Here is a 15,899-nt window from a genome sequence, read left to right on the forward strand (position 1 = left end):
GTGCTCTAGAATCTGGACTCTTAATTGTCGTGTAGTTCGACTTATATATTGCAAAACACAAGGACATAACAATAAATAGATCACTTAGTCAATTTTAGAATTAATAAATTGTTTGACTTTGAATTGTCTCGTTTTTTTTAACAAGAAGTACAGTCATGTGAAAAAGAAAGTACACCCTCTTTGAATTCCATGGTTTTACATATCAGGACATAATAACAATCATCTGTTCCTTAGCAGGTCTAAAAACTAGGTAAATACAACCTCAGATGAACAACAACACATGACATATTACACTGTGTCATGATTTATTTAACAAAAATAAAGCCAAAATGGAGAAGCTATGTGTGAAAAACTAAGTACACCCTTACTGCTTCCATAGGAATTAAGATGCTAAGTAGCAGACAGGTGCTGCTAATCAAATGCCCTTGATTAATTGATCACCAGCAAGTGTGACCACCTCTATAAAAGCCGAAGTTTTAGCAGTTTGCTGGTCTGGAGCATTCAGGTGTGTGTTAACACAATGCCAAGGAGGAAAGACATCAGCAATGATCTTAGAGAAGCAATTGTTGCTGCCCATCAATCTGGGAAGGGTTATAAGGCCATTTCCAAACAATTTAAAGTCCATCATTCTACAGTGAGAAAGTTTATTCAAAAGTGGAAAACATTCAAGACAGTTGCCAATCTTCCCAGGAGTGGACATCTCAGCAAATTCACCCCAAGGTCAGACCGTGCAATGCTCAGAGAAATTGAAAAATACCCAAGAGTTACATCTCAGACTCTACAGGCCTCAGTTAGCATGTTAAATGTTAAAGTTCATGAAAATATAATTAGAAAAAGACTGAAAAAGTATGGTTTATTTTGAAGGGTTGCCAGGAGAAAGCCTCTTCTCTCTAAAAAGGACATGGCAGCACGGCTTAGGTTTGCAAAGTTGCATCTGAACAAACCACAATACTTCTGGAACAATGTCCTTTGGAGAGACGAGACCAAAGTGGAGATGTCTGGCCATAATGCACAGCGCCACGTTTGGCGAAAACCAAACACAGCATATCAGTACAAAAACCTCATACCAACTGTCAAGCATGGTGGTGGAAGGGTGATGATTTGGGCTTGTTTTTGCAGCCACAGTACCTGGGAACCTTGCAGTAATTGAGTCGACCATGAACTCCTCTGTATACCAAAGTATTCTAGAGTCAAATGTGAGGCCATCTGTCCGACAGCTAAAGCTTGGCCAAAATTGGGTCATGTAACAGGACAATGATCCCAAGCACACCAGAAAATCTACAACAGAATGGCTGAAAAAGAAAAGAATCAAGGTGTGACCCAGTCAAAGTCCAGACCTCAACCCGATTGAAATGCTGTGCCTGGACCTTAAGAGAGTTTTGCATAAACAAAGCCCACAAACAAAGCAACGTTGTAAATAAGAGTGGGCCAAAATTCCTCCACAACGATGTGAGAAACTGATAAAGTCATACAGAAAATGATTACTTCAAGTTATTGCTGCTAAAGGTGGTTCTACAAGCTATTGAATCATAAGGTGTACTTAGTTTTTCACACATGGCTTCTCCCTTTTGGCTTTATTTTTGTTAAATAAATTATGACACAGTGTAATATGTCATGTGTTGTTGTTCATCTGAGGTTGTATTTACCCTATTTTAAGACCTGCTAAGGAATAGATGATTGTTATTATGTCCTGAAAAATATGGCGGTATTCCAGGGCACTCACTGAATATCCAAAAAAGATCCACGAAGGAAAAAAAAGGGAACCCAGGTAGTGGAAAATTAGAAAAGGCTTAATTATAACATAGAAGTGGTATTCAGAACAGAAAAGTCCTCCCACGCAGATATTGAGCTTTCTCAGCCTGAGAAAGCACAATATCTGCGTGAAACACGTGGGAGGACCAACAATACAATTGTTCTTTATATGTATTTAGATCTGAATAGTTCCATCTTAATCTACAGAATAGGCCTTTAGGGATATTGGCTAGCCAGCTTTTATCATGGCAACTGTCAGTAGCATAGAATTATAGACCTTTTCCATAGAGTCCTTTTGGATTTATAATTTAAATACTCTCCATCCAAAAGGACTAAACATTGATATAGATGTTAACTTTTATTAACTAATTTTGTTTTATCTCTTCTCTCATTAATGTATTATAATTTTTTATCCGATTGTGGTATTTAACATTAACATATTAGTGTATTTATATGTATATATACAATCATTTTATTTAGAGTGGTACTATTTAATGTTTAATGTGTGTTATATGGCATCTTTTCTCTCTATAACCATCAATCCCATAATTCATTAACACACATTCCCAGCTAGCTCAAACTCCCACACCCACCACATCATGAATATATATTTACTGTATGTCAACAAGAGAGCTACTGAGCATGGCAATTGTTATATACTATCCCATAATCCCTGAAGAAGCTTGTTGTTAGAGTGAAACGCATTGGATTGGTTTTCGCACACTGCAATATTCTACGGTCCCCCCACCTCCCACCCCCCCTCCACCCCCCAGAGTGTACAGCTGCTCTCTGCCTCCGCTCCGAGACGCAGGGGTCATCTGGGTCCCAAGTTCCATCACGGACGAGTGACGTCAGGCTGTATTGAGACTGGCTCAAAGCTCCCGGCGTCCCTCCAAATGGACAAGCGGAAGAGTCCAGCTATACAGCTGACAACTTTGCTACGCTCTATATTGATTTCAGCTGCTACAGCTACTATAGCCAGAACTGATTTTGGACTTATATCAGAGAAACAGATGACAGCACCTGGAACTGGAAGGAGCATACCAGGAGATCCTTCATAGGTTACCATACCTTAAGGCTCCTTTGTACCCTTTGTGAGTTTGCACTTAATCACTAACAACACATTTGAGTATTTGACTCTATTACACTATTGTGTTTTTTCTTTCTTCTTTCATCTTTTTCTGCCTTAAGTGGAAGTTCATAGGTTTTTGCAGATCTGAAGTATGTCCCCAATCTAGCCCTTTTTTATTCACTTTATGTAAGCATTTTATATTTGTCACATACATTCTCCATTTTTTGGACACTTTTTTTTCACTATCAATTAGTGTATGCACCTCAGTGTTTGTGTTCTTCTTACTATAAATAACCCTCTCTTTTGTTTCTGGTGGAATCACCTTTCCTCCAATTTTAAAGGGAAGACCCTGTGTTTTTTGTACTACACTTGGGATAAAGTTATTTTTAAAGCGCATTGTATTGACCCTGAATATATTTGTATATAGTTACTATATCCCATTAGACATCTCGTTTCTTATGAAAACAATTCAAATGTAGCTAGCCTTTCCTCAGAAGTCAGACCTTCCATTCACTTTATTAATTGTGTGGCTCTTGGCACTTCTTCTAGTTCTATGTCTTTTTTTATGGAGTTGTGCCCAAAACTGTTCATATTCAAGGTGTGGTCTTACTAATGCTTTATAGTGGCATAATTCTGTTTTCACCCCTTCCATCCATACACCTTTTAATGCAAGATAAGATCTTATTTGCCTTTGAAGCTGCCTGACATTGGGCTCTATTGCTAAACCTGGTGTCTACAAACACTCCTAAATCCTTCTCCATTAAGGATTAACTTAATTTTGCCCCAATTAATTTGTAAATCACCTGTTTATTCTTGTTTTACAAATACACAACCTCACACGTATCTGTATTAAACCTCATCTGACATTTACCTGCCCACGTTTCCAGTCTATTCATGTCCATCTGGAGAGAAATTACATCCTGCTCTTATTTTACTACCTTACACAATTTAGTGTCATCAGCAAAGATAGTGATTTTGCTCCCTGTGCCAAACGCAAGGTCATAAATAAGTTAAAAAGCAGGTGTCACGGGAGACCAGAACTTTTAACATCAAAATTACCCAGATCCATTGATTGAGCAAAGCAAGAGATAAAATAGTCATTTATTTACACAATGAACATACACAGCTTGATTTACAAAATATTACGAAAATATACTTACTGGGACGGGGTAAAACTAAATATTCTACTTCCAGAATGAAATCTTAAGAAATAGAGTCTCTGTGCACAATTTCCCAGGAGCGGGGATTGTGCATATGCAAAGTCGCAAAAACAGTCTTTGGATAGGGGCGCCGCTCGCAACATCGATTTCTCCGTCGGTACTGCTTGCTTCGTTCTATCCCTCTTGAGCCGGATACAAATCTTGGTTACGATGTTATCATTTTTGTACCACACGATGAATCTAATCTCCCGATCAGCTGCAGGGATCTTTAAACAGTAAAAAAAAAACTATTTCTATGCTCTGCAGCCAATTGCTGCATGGGAACTGAACAGCCCACCTATCCCCAGGTCTTGCCAGTAACACACAGCACCCGGGCAGGGGCTCATAGTATGCCAAGGGCATGCACAACTTTGCACCTTCACCGCTTAGCATACCAGGCCAAGCCCCCTTCCCTGGCGCCGAATAGTCTACTACACCCAGACATCTGGACATCTGCTAGGATGCCACCACTTATTTTTTCCTCCGCCCAGTTTAACACCTTTAACGGACAGAACCTTTTTAACTCCGGAGTTTTTCAGACATGCTGGTCCATGCCAGCATGATACCTTACATGTCTGGGGCTAAAGTATGCAAATAAAAATTGCGGCATAACCTTTTTAACGGTTTTACCCCAGCAGCGCTCACAGCGAAACTCAGCGCTCTTGAACATTCCCAGCCAAAGTGACACACAGACATTTATAAAACATTTACAGTGTTGTAGCCACTATTGGGGCGCAGAACTAGCACTCTATTATTCCCCAATATGGCTCAGGGGCACCCAGCCAGGCATAATACTTTTATTTACTGGCCTGGGTACCCCCGCACCATCACAGCAGGGGACCCAGTAATGATTCTTGAGGTACTCCACTTACAATTTTAGCCCAACCTGAAAAGGTTCCATTTATGACAACTGTCTGCTGTCTATCCTTCAGTTTTTAATCAAGGTGCACATATTTTTGCAAGAGTCCCATTTCCTTTATTATGTACTCTAACCTTGTGTGGTATCAAAAGCCTTTGCAAAATCTAAGTAGACCACATCAACTGCATTACCCTGAACTAAACTCCTACTTAGATCCTGGAGAGAAATTATATTCTGCTCTGATTTTACTACCTTACACAATTTACATGCTATATCTCATAATCACCTCCACTGTATTACAAGATTTAACTTCTCAATCCCTATAGCAATGGCTTTGTGATGCTCTTTAGAACATTAGGTCTATAAAACGTGTGCTCACCACAAACTGGACAAGACCGCAGGGCTGAGGTGGGGATGTATATAACCGCTGCCCTACAACCACGAGACCAGATCCGGAATGCAGAGTCAGTGTCGTGTAGCCGGGTCAGGGTAGGAGAGTTTGGGTAGGTCGTGGTACTTGCCGTGGTCCGGGGTAGGAGAGAGGAGAGTGGTAGTTATCTGTAAGCCATGGTCGAGGAGAGAGTGGGAGTAAAAAAAACAAGCCGAAATTCAGGGGAACAGAAGATACGGGTCCAGGTACGAGCAGGGGTTCACAAAACAGATCAGACAAGGCACAGGAACAGGCAAAACCAGGAAGCAGCAAGCACAATACATAAACAACAGTTTATGCTTAGCAACTAGCACAGAAACAGACAGGGTAATAAAGGAGGTAGGAGCCAATCAGGGGGCAGCAGGAGAGTGATGTCACATAAAGGATACCAGCCGATAGGAGGAAGCAAGATTGGCTGCAGATGAAAGGCAGCTGATACCTTTCTTGAGATGTACCTGCTGCGCGGTGCGCGTGCACAGAGGGGCGTGACGTGAGGCGGGCGGGTCACCAGCGCCAATGCGGGAAGACTCCGTGAGCACGGTGTTCGGGTGGCGCGCACGCGCAGACAGAGGTCTGCATGCTCCGCAGGTATTTTTGTGTGACGCATCCGAGAGGCGAGACCAAGTTGCGATCCTGACAGTCTAATAACATCCTCTTTTTGAACAAGCATTACCATAATGTACCTTAAATAAATATTTAAACCATATTAAAATATTGATAAAATTAAATAATCCTACCTATTCAACAAATCAGTCCTTCTCAACCTTTTTTGTGCAGACGCACCCCTGAAGATTTTTTAAAACATCAGGGGAACCCATGATCGCTAGTCCTCGCAAATTCTCATTTCACTCACAAGCACATACTAACTACACTCACTTATTACACTCAGATTCACCGTCACATACTCGCCCTTTATTCATCACACACCCCATGTATCCCCTTCTCTCACAGCACACTCACCGTCATTTCTCAGTTACACATTTCACATTCACCCCCCCTTCTTACAGAACCCACATAAATTCCCCCTCCACATACAAAGCCATTCATCTTTCTTCATCCACATTCCTAGACACCTAAAACATGTCAGCTGCTCAATGGGCACATGCTGTGGTGTCTGGAGATGTATAGGCTCCATTCATTCCTCTGTGCCGGGCTGAGAGAGGAGAACCAGATTGTAACCTCTATGTTTCCAGGCAGCATGTGGCTCACCTGCCCAGTGTACCACAGGTCCAAAACAGTGCCATAAATCATAAAGCAGTTGGGATGTGTGAGGCTGGTTGAGCTTCCCACATAAATAGAGAACAAAGAAACAATATTATAAGAATGTATTTTTATTATTTCCTAGGCACGTACAAGCGCTCAGAAAAACTACGTAATCATAGTATTGATTTAATATTAAAACATAGCTTTTGACATGTTTCTAAAGTATATGTTCATGCTTTAGCTCAGCTACTATACAAGATATACAAACTAAAGTTTTGGCGTAATTGACAGGCATCCTAATTCTTTCAATATAGATACATTCTTATTGGCAGGAGTGTATGTATGTATATATATATCTCTCTGAAGGAAATGAATTGCTTAATAGAATGTATAGTCAATCATGCTTGCAATCTAAATGTAGTACAGTATATAACTAAACAGGAGCATACAATCCAAAGAACAAATTCTGGATGTGAAAGAACATCAAAATATGCGAGTGTGTCTATATAAATCCACATTTATCATTCATATACATGTATACATTCTACTGATCATATTCCCATCTACTTTAGGTTATTAAATTCTGACAGTAACTTTTGCAATGGTTCTGTTATATGCCTTTGAAATCTGTATAGCATATCACTTCTGTTCAAATACTGCAGCAATTTTCATTTTGAAGATGAATCTAAATGGATGGTAATATTTATGCTGCAAGTGTTGCCTCCATTTCATTTTTACCATTCACCTCTAAATGTCCTTTTCAGTGAGTCAATCACTAAGGGCAGTTAGAGTACCTTTATTAGGATGCAAAATGTGTTGTGCCTGCAAAATGCCTGGAAACCTAATGATTATGCTAGTATGTCTTGCTGTCGTAAAGTGAGCATGAAAGTAAATCGGTAGCATCTAAAAATATGCCATACATCAGAGTTTGTTTGGTCATGCTTCATGAACATATTTAACATAGAAGATGCAATATGCAGTAACCTACTTTGTAAGATATTTTTTGCTAACAAAAGTTGTAAATTAACGTAACATGTCCGGTAAAAGTAACTTTGGTGCAGACATATAACTTTCTTGATCAAAATTGTTTTCTTCCAAACTTCCACAAAACATTTCAAGTATTCAATGTCTGGTCCAACATGACTTAGTGTACTTAAATGATTTGCATAGTCGCCACAGTTTCCTTAAATATCGACAGAGTTATATTGAAAAAATAAAAATAAACTTAAAATGTTACCCAACACGATACTTCTCAACCTTTCCAAGGAAATGTGCTAAGATTTCCCACAGATACAGTCTTTGTTTGGGGTGGGAAGGGAGCGATCCAATCGGGAACACCTCATGAAGGTAAAAAACATGAAAAACAATAATAGTGCAGTGTATTATTGTGCTGTGAATTAAATAAAAGTCTTGGCTCTTAAGGAGTAACTTACTTACAAAAATAAATAAAGTGTAGAATCTGAAGCAGCTGCCTCCACGAGAAGACGCCGGACGCTAGAACTCTCCCGCAGACTCTTCACCATCGCCGTTGCCATCCCTTTCCACCGGATGCGGTCACCCGCGAGACGGAAGTGACGTCACATGTCACCGCCGGCGGCACGGCTGGTAGCAGAGGAGGATCGGGAGGATACACCGCCGCGATTGCGAGCATTCAATTGCCAAAGATACCCTTACATGTACATATCTTTTGTACTTAGTGTGAGTACATTTCTTATCCTTTTAATGATATAAATCCATTGTATTGCAATCTGCACCATTGGGCCGTTCTGTGTCTTCTATTTTGCATATACCACATTGGGAGCTGAATACCTGGAACAGTCTCCTTGCATGAGAACAGAATGGGGCCAATATACTTCTAAAAGGAATACCAACTACCTATACATCTCCTGGTTGAACTAGACCAGAATACTACACTTTATTTATTTTTGTAAGTAAGTTACTCCTTAAGAGCCAAGACTTTTATTTAATTCACAGCACAATAATATACTGCACTATTATTGTTTTTCACGTTTTTTACCTACATGAGGTGTTCCCGATTGGATCGCTCCCTTCCCACCCCAAACAAAGGTCCAACATGACTGACATTTGCACTGTGCTCTGAAATAGAAAATACAACTCTGTTAAAAAATGAGATCAATATGGTGACAACCCTTGAACTTGTTTTTAACAATGAGGAGATTCCCAAACAAAGTGTTAGAGTTAAAAATAGATTTTGTAGGAATTCATGTGACTTTTATAGTAGGGCAAAGTACATACTCATGTGTTCAAATTTCAGCTTGTAGATAGTGAAATGTGTACTATAGTCTCTGCAGTTTATAGTGCATACAACTGGGGCTGTCTATTCCAGCAGTGCGCAAAGTGGGGGGCCCTGGATTTCTCTCGGGGTGTGCGGGCCGTTGCAGGGGCACCGCGCTCTTCCCCGAGGCATTAAAATGAAATGCCGGGGGATCGCGAGGCCTCTGCAACAATGTTACTTACCTTGACTCTGAAGGGCGTCACTCGGGTCAATGGCAATGCGGCATCATGTGACGTTACGTCACACGCGTCAAATGACGCCGTGTCAAGGTAAGGGAGGGGGCGCGAGCACCAGCGGCGGGAAGGCAGAAGGGCACAGCTGCAAAGGTTTGCGCTCCCCTGGTCTATTCTATCATTTTCTTTGGATAGAGTATCTCTTTTAGCCAGTGAAGTGTGTAACCTGCATGCCAATACAACAGCTGCAGTATAATTTGACAACAATGAAACAATCGGTAAAAAAAACAATGAAATATGTGTGAAACCTTTGCACGAGATCATCAAGCATGTGAAATTTGCCTCGAGTTTAAAAAAACAAAAAAACAGAGTCAGAAAAAGAAAAATACCTTCATGTTGTGAAGAATATCCGTCCAGTCCATGGCAGCTATTTGAGGTATAGCCGTCAGAAGAATGCTTGTTGCTTTTTTAGCATTTTCTTTTAATGTCTTTAACACTCTGTCCACTGATACCTAGAAATACAAAAAACTCAGGATTAGGTTTAAATCGCAATTCTCACTGCATTCATTCTCCTCTTGAGAATGTAAGCTCCGCACAAAGTTATTCATATTAATGTTTCTTATTCTATTTTTTACCTAGCTGTGTGGAATAAGTTGGCACAATATGAATGTAAATAAGATACTAAACAATAAAGAGATCTGTACCCCTCAAACATGTGATAACATATCTTGGTATAAAAATACAGTAGAGTCGGAGTATTAAATAAAAAGGATGTATAATTAAATAAATTATTCATCATAGAAGATCATTAAAAAACTTTATTTTGGTCTAGGAGTTTATTATTTTTGTACATTTGAGTGTTTAAACATGTGTGCAACCACAGCTGAAATGTTAGGGGGGGTGTAGGGGGGGAGAGACATAAGTGATGTTTGAACATTATGTCAATGATTCTTGCATATGTCCCCGAACTCCTCCCTTTGAAAGTCTCACACATACCGACGTCTACATACACATGGCACAAGAAGATTCTCTGGGGCACCTATCCCATTTGCCCATTTTTAAACCTGTGACTGATGAATTTTAAGATACTTACTTACATTTTCCACATTTTTCTGGAGTAATGTTTATGAATGCTTGAAAGTTATGGTTTTGACTTCCTTAACACAGACAGGTACATGAAGCATACACACACACACATACACTCTTCACAAGAGTAGTCACCTCTGTGGGGGGAGGACGGATTTATACATTTCTCTGGAACGAGTGCCCCAGCCCCTGCACTTTGTCCCTCTAATCCCTCATTGGTTGTGCCTATGTGTTTATTTGCAACTGGAATATCTCCATAACTGCTTGGTTTACGACATTTTATTTTGCCTTTCTCTGAGTAAAAAGGACAATACATCGGTAAATTAACCTTTGGCAGCCATCATTTGATTTGATTAAGTAAAGATATGTAGTAATTGACAAAATATTTATTCTCATGTGAATCTGTATGTAGAGCTGTGGGTAATTAAAGAAATGCATGCATACACAATAAATCCTGCTCTCTATACGTACTGTATACAAATATATACAGATACAGCAACATGGGCCTATCAAGCCTCCGTGAGTTATTCCTTAGCAGTCCGTGAGCAATCCGTAAAGAAGGTCGTGCCTCTCCGCGGCGTGCCATACCTGTTCCATCTTGAATTTATTTTGTGGTCAGACGGAATTATTATTTACATGGTTGCAGTTCAGTGCGTGTCCACCAGATGGCAACAGAATGTCTTTGCCTATGGGCCTCTTAATGCTACCGAACTGAAAAGTGTAGCTCAATGTCTGAAAGCAGGTGTCTAAAACCACAGATAAGATACACACAGGCGGCACACTTTTTGAGTACGGCTCATTCCGCAAGCTGGGATATGTCCCGGCTTGCGAGCCGCACTCCCTCAGCGTGATGCGCGGTCACGCGTCATCGGGTGCCTGTGCCGCCTGTACGCGTGCCCAGGGAGCCCTGGTGTCGCGCGGATGTGAGGACGGCGGCGGGACGTTCCGGGGGACCCGGCGGACCCGGTGAGGAGAGGGGGAAGCCCCGATCGGCAGGCCTCTCCTCCGAGGCTTCGGCGCGCGCCCGGCACCCTCCGGCGCGCGCCAGGTTACTGCTGCGGCCGAGAACGGGCAAATGCTCGAATAAACTCGGCCGCAGCAGTACCATACTGTATGTGTGTTTTTTTGTGTTAAATTTGTACTATCAATACTGTACTGAATCTAATATTTTGTCAAATTTTATTAAAAATCACTATGTACTGTATTTCACATTATAGGCTAAAGCTGGTCAATTCCGGGCATTATTGAAATACCTGCCCTCTGATTGGATAATGCCCGGAATTTTAACCAATCAGTAATCGCCCGGAATTTTTTGCACCCTGTCAAGTTTTTCAGCCAATCAGCTTTAATTTTCATTCACAAAGAGTGAAATTTGCTTTTAGACAGGGGAGGTGATTGGACAGAAGGCAGCAGCAAGGCACTAATAACACCTCCCCCACCCTGCCTACAGAGAGCTATGCTCAGGAGAGTGAGGAGAAAGGTTTGTGTGTCTGTTGTGTGTAAAGGGATCAGCAGAGTGTTTTATACAGTGTGTGTTTTTTTGGTGTGTTTCTGCTGTGTGTGTTTTGTTGGTATAGAGGGGGAGCTGCAGTGTGTGTGTCTTCAGTGTGTGTTTTGTGGGTGGAGGAGGGGTGCAGAGTATTTTGTGTGTGTGTGTGTCTGCAGTGTGTGGGTTTACAGGGGGCTGCAGTGTGTGTAGAGGGGGGCTGCTGGTGTGTGTTTTATGGATGTAGAGGGGGCAGCAGTGTGTGAGTAGATGGTGTAGGAGGGCTGCAGAGTGAGTTTTGGTGTGTGTGTATGTGTGAGTCTGCAGTGTGCTTCTGTGTTTTGTGTGTTTGTGGGTGTAGAGTGGGGGCTGCTGTGTGTGTTTCGTGAGTGTAGAGGGTGGAGGAGGGCTGCAGTGTTTTTGTGGGTGTAGAGGAGGGGGGCTGCACAGTGTGTAGGGGGGACTGCAGTGTGTTTGTGTATATAGAGTGGGGTTGCAGAGTGTGTGTATGTGTGTGTATATATATGTATATATAGAGCGGGCTCTGTGTATGTACAATTTCCTTTTAATAAATGCAGTAAAAGCATAAGAATGTAGACAATCGTGCTGATAAAAATCAATGACTACAAAAAAATTATCTTTTTATAAAAATTTTAAAACAAAATTAAAATAAGCCTACATTTAGCCTATAATAGTAATAATCCCCTCAGAACAGGGCATTACTGGCCAATAATGCCCTTGCTGGGTTAAAGTCCCTCAGCTTCGCCTCTGGTCTTAACTCTTCCAGCCAGGGCATTATTGGCCAGTAATGCCCTGTTCTTCAGGGATTATTACTTAATTAACTTAATTTCTGATACTGTATGGTACATGATGGCATCTCTGTGTAACTTAAGACCAGCTTGCATATATGATATATTCCGTAATTGAAGTCAGGACATATAAGAAGGCAGCTCTGTCTGAGATCTAAGAGTAAATCAAATAAGAATACTTAAAAAAATCACAAAACCTGCAAGGGTGGAAGAATTTTGTAAGACATAGCTTAACTGCTTCATTAGAACATCTCTACATCCCGGCATGAAAGGAGGCTGCTGGGCTGGTATGTTTGATCATGGCAAATTCTGAAGGAGAAAGATTGGGACAAACAGATTGAATAATCGTACTTCCTGAGCTGGTCCCTCCAATGAACCACCAACCGGTTATCTCCAGACTGAATGCCTGTCTCAATACCAATATTACCACCAGTACCGCCAACCAACATTGAAACCCAGATGAACGTACATAGCAGCATCCCAACTACATGATCAACTGAGCATCTACGCACAGTAAACCCCTGGCATCAACATTGAGTCACTGCCACCCGGTTGGCAAGGTTTATAATCAAGGTAAATATAATGTAGTAACTGTAGTTCCCAATATGACACATACAGTTTGCATGCAATAGCCCGTAAATGCATTTACGCATGGGTACTACCTATATACGTAAAGCAGTTCCTCGTACCGTAGTTTAATACTGTAGTTTACATTCCATCATTTTTTTTTTTTTACATTTTCTTTCAGAAACGAAAGCGTAAAATCGAGCGCCAGAAGATGTCGATGGAAGTCAAAAACCATTTTAAACTTTAATTTTTTTACTTTTATACTATCAGCTTTACTATTCTAACAATGAGATATTCATATTTATGTTTTTTTTAACTTTTATGTTACCTTCTAAAATGACTGTATTTCATGCTTGGAGAAATTTTTTAAAAACTTTTTTAAAAAAATCCCTTTTTTAAATGAATGGAATATCATATCTTTGCATGTAAAATTATTGAAAAGACCATGTCTTGGATAATTGGCAAAAAATAAAAAATAAATATTTTTTTCTTTACTATATGTTATATTCAATATTAACTTTATTAACAGGATTACATTTCAAAGCGCATACGGTAGAGCTAGACATAAATATTCCGCACACAGTGTCTCAAACTGTGATCACCTTTACTAAAATTACACCCAGTGCCAATCTCATTTAGTTCAATAGCTACAAGCATGCGCAGAAATGCAATGATACGCATATGCGTTTCAATCATACGCAGCACATTACTGTAGGGTATGTGCAAATATTAATATTGAATATTCTCCCTTTAAAGGCCAAGACGTCCAAGAGCAAGCCCCGTAGAAGTTGAAAAATAAAAAAACACTGTACATTTTGAAGAAAATTTACAGTATTGCATTATTGATTTATTGTTTTTGTTGGTGTAGTTAAATAAAAAAATGTTAAATCTAAATGTTGGTGTTTTCAAGTTTAAACATTTAACTTTTCTATTCAATACCATTACATACAATTCTAGACACTTACACTCAGCGTGATACATGGACTTTGCATTTCGATTTTTAGGTCGCGATCGCCCACTTGCGTTTCAGGCTGGTGTTGCAAATAACGCTAAAATTCCATGTTCAGTCCTCTATAACAGTGTGCAAGACGCGCGCAAATTTGTAACGCCACATGGACAACTCACGGCAATAGCGACCGGCTACATCGGTAACATCATTTTGGCCACTGAGGCAAAGAGATTTAGGTGACTAGTCCAAGGTCACACTTATCTGGCACTAAATACCAATCAAAATCCAGAGCCTTGTTTGCCATCTACAATTACACTCCAACTGGTGCTCCAAAAATATGATTTGTCATGGTAAGACACTGACAATACAGGCAGTCCTCGTTTTACAACGCTTCATTTTACAACGAATGGCTTATCCAACGCTAAGCAATGCATACCTATGTTCATTTTACAACGCCAAAACGGCTTATCCAACGCTCTTCCGATGCTTTGCAAAGTTGTTTATGTGTATATAATATATATATTATACTATATTATATATTATATATTATGTAATATTATATATATAATACAGTATATGCACTATATAATTTATGTGTATGCTGCATATCTTATTGTCTGCGTAAAATATTTTGTGTATTTTAGCATTAAAAATGCCTTCAGGAACGGAACCTTTCATTTAAACAGTGTTCTTATGGGAAAACGTGTTTCGCTTTACAACGTTTCGCTATCCAACGCCATTTTGAGTAACGCATTGTGTCGGATAGCAGTGATTTGTTAACTATAACAAAGAGTTTAGATTTCTTAACCCCAAATTCATGCAAAAGAGAAATAGTCTGAATGAGTCAAGGCATTTGTTCTGAGTCCTGTGCCTTTCATGTTTCCTTTAGGGCATTGTGTCTTTTATGGGATCCAGGAGCATATAGTACGTACTGTACATTTTTAGTTTGCAAGTATAGTTCAATTCAAATAATCTTGGTAAAAGATCACAAAAAGCTTTTGAATGTAAAGCGATTGTCTAATGACAGTCTCGACATAGCTGAATGTAAGACAAAGATGCTTAGCAGCACCCACGGCTATGCCCTTTGTGGAGCGGCACAGACATGTAACAAATGTATGAGACACACAATGCTTATCGCTCTCCTAATTATTCTAATTAAAATATTATTATCTCATGGTGCATAGGGTAGAGTTAGCATGGACACTTTTGGCTATCAGCCTGGGATATATTGTTTAGTCCCATTAAGTGTTTTATTCTCATAGAGTGCAATTTTGGGTTTCTTGTCCAATTGAGGGCCTCTTGTCCATGTAACAAATGTATACACTTAATCCAACTGTAATGTTACATGAAAGATGTAAAAAAATAAATAAAATAATAATAATAATAATAAAGAAAAACGACACCTTTCACGTTTTAAATGATCACTTCATATGCAAAATGCCCAAAGTAATCATTGAAAACTAGACTGGATGCATACGAATATGTCAAGTGAATATCTTCTTTCTAAAAACGTAAAGAGTAATAACTACTGTATTGATCTACCATTTTCTGCCAACATTTTAAAAGAGCTATGACCTATTAAAAAAACTGTATGACCTCGGATGGAGCGATCAGTGGCCTTTGAGTTTTTGATGACGCGCGATGGGGAGGCATGGCCATGATGTCACATGGCTGGTTCGCCCTCATTGGCTGAATTGCTCACATGACACGGTCGTTGCGCAAAGATTTTTTTTGGTCGGCTCAAAATTCGCCTGCCTAATAGAGGTGCAGCCTGTTGTTCACGCCGCGCGCGGATGGTCGCTCGCAGTATGGACGGGGCCTAAAGCTGCATGTCGGGCAAAACTATAAGCTCCATCCAAATTAATACAGCTCAGAGGCCTGATATGGTGTGTGTGTGTGTGTGTGTGTGTGTGTGTGTGTGTGTGTGTGTGTGTGTGTGTGTGTGTGTGTGTAAGACAGACAGACACACGACAGACAGACCACATCATACACACACCACACACACCTCTCTCCCTCTT

General features: G+C 40.2%; 1 pseudogene; it reads right to left on the bottom strand.

Annotated features, from left to right (window-relative positions):
- LOC142487563 (S-methyl-5'-thioadenosine phosphorylase-like) overlaps positions 1–15,899 on the bottom strand; it is a 113,406-nt pseudogene that overhangs the window by 38,515 nt on the left and 58,992 nt on the right.

This window comes from Ascaphus truei, chromosome 1, assembly GCF_040206685.1.
Source record: "Ascaphus truei isolate aAscTru1 chromosome 1, aAscTru1.hap1, whole genome shotgun sequence".
Taxonomy (NCBI): Eukaryota; Metazoa; Chordata; class Amphibia; order Anura; family Ascaphidae; genus Ascaphus; species Ascaphus truei.